Source organism: Pararge aegeria, chromosome 14 (genome assembly GCF_905163445.1).
Source record: "Pararge aegeria chromosome 14, ilParAegt1.1, whole genome shotgun sequence".
In the NCBI taxonomy this organism is placed as follows: domain Eukaryota; kingdom Metazoa; phylum Arthropoda; class Insecta; order Lepidoptera; family Nymphalidae; genus Pararge; species Pararge aegeria.
This window is the reverse complement of record NC_053193.1, coordinates 10246350-10248228: the sequence shown is the minus strand read 5'-3', so window position 1 is coordinate 10248228 and position 1879 is coordinate 10246350.

The window sequence follows — 1879 nt, the reverse complement described above, 5'->3', positions numbered from 1 at the left end:
ATATATTAATTAATGTATAATGTAAGGAAAAAAAAAACAAAAGAAACATTTCTATAGTGATAATTAATGGAATTTGTAGGAATGGTCTGGATGAACTTCCGCCTAGTAGTTTTTGCACGTACCCTGAATGTAATAACGTTTCAATTTGTTTTTGATTTGCTTCAGGTTTTTATTTTCAATTTCTTCTAGCAAAGGTCTAGGTAATTTTTCTAAAACACTAGGCAGGAGGTACTCCCATACCCTCTTTCCATAAACATTATTAAATGTGGGTGTTCTAAACATAGGTAGGTAGGTTAAATGACGTAATGTGTGGATGTGGAGTGAAGCTAATATAAAGCGTGTAAAAAGGTAAATGTGCAACGTCGTAGTATATTTATTAATTATTATTATTTATTATTTAGAACTCTTTACAAAAGACCTGTGTCAAGCAGTGGACGTCCGTTGGTTGACATGATGATGATAATGATGAATTTTTCTGGTTTGGTTTGGTCTGGTGGGACGCTTCCGCCGAGACTGCTGCCATGCGATTTAGCATTCCGGTATCGAGTATTTAGCCATATTAGACTGCATCATCGCTTACTATCAGATAAGATTACAATCCAGGTCCAACTTGTAAAAGTGAAATAAAAAGACTTGATTGCGGCCATTACTCTACATATTATAGAGATGGTTTTTGCCTACTCACCTACCTATCTAGTTACAGGAAGGTGAATTATCAATACTTTCACTTTTACTACAACACTTGTTTAACCAACCTACCTAGACCTGCTTTTATAATTTTTCTAATTAGTTTCTATGTAAAGAATGTTTTTGAAAGCAATTCAGCATTTATTCGATGACATTCGAATGCGCTTATCTCAGGAAGTAGCAGTTCTCTAATCCAGTTAATTTGTATTTTTGCGTAAGGCAGCCTATACTAAGACAATCTCATTGAGGTAGGTTATAATTCATAATGCTATATAAGATCACGCATATAAGATACCACGTGGCACATGTATATGTAGGCACCTACCTTGTTTACATAATCTATACTTATAAATTCAATATTTCTAGCAAGGCTGATTGCTAAATCGATAGCAGGATGCCCAGTTTTTTATTTAATTCATACATAATAATTTATATCGACCTTGGATAACTTTTAATTATATCCATAAATGTTACTTGCCTTTAATTAATATTACCTATTGCATATTAAGTAAGATGTTGGAAAAAGAAAATGACACTTAGTTTAATATTAATAGTTAAGGTTTGTGGTCGTAATTTATCAATAAGCGTTACTAATCGATGGCTCAGTGGAATACATCAACAAATTTAATTAAAGCAAAGATAAGTAAGTACTTAATTAGCAAAAAAATCCTTACTTCTTATCATTAAGTATTGCCGATTAAATTAAGGTAAAACTATCTACCTAATAATTTTATAGTTGCTATAATTTTATAAAGAAATCAAGTCAATCAGATTTTGAGCAGTTTTGAAGCACATTAGAAAACAATGTACCAATGAACAAAAAATAAAATTCCAATGTAGGTATACATTGGAATTTTCGATATAAAACATTGAAATTTAGCAAAATTGTTACTTGTTGCTCCGCGTACACCTTAAGACTATTGACAAATATTTGATTACATTTGAAAAAATATTGTCAAAAATATTGACTGTGTGCGGGCAGCCTATGGATGGTCCATCGATATCTAACTGTTGATGCGAAGCTACCGATAAGGTTTACGCGTCGCCTGTTGCTCGGATACATGGTAGAGCTACAGGGGATGACGTTCCTCAGGGTTCAGAGTGCTGACGTAGGTAAGTCGTGCCTCGCGCAAGTTTTGAAGCACGCTCCAATCGCACTCTCCGCGCATAGCTCACTCCAATACGAGTCGAA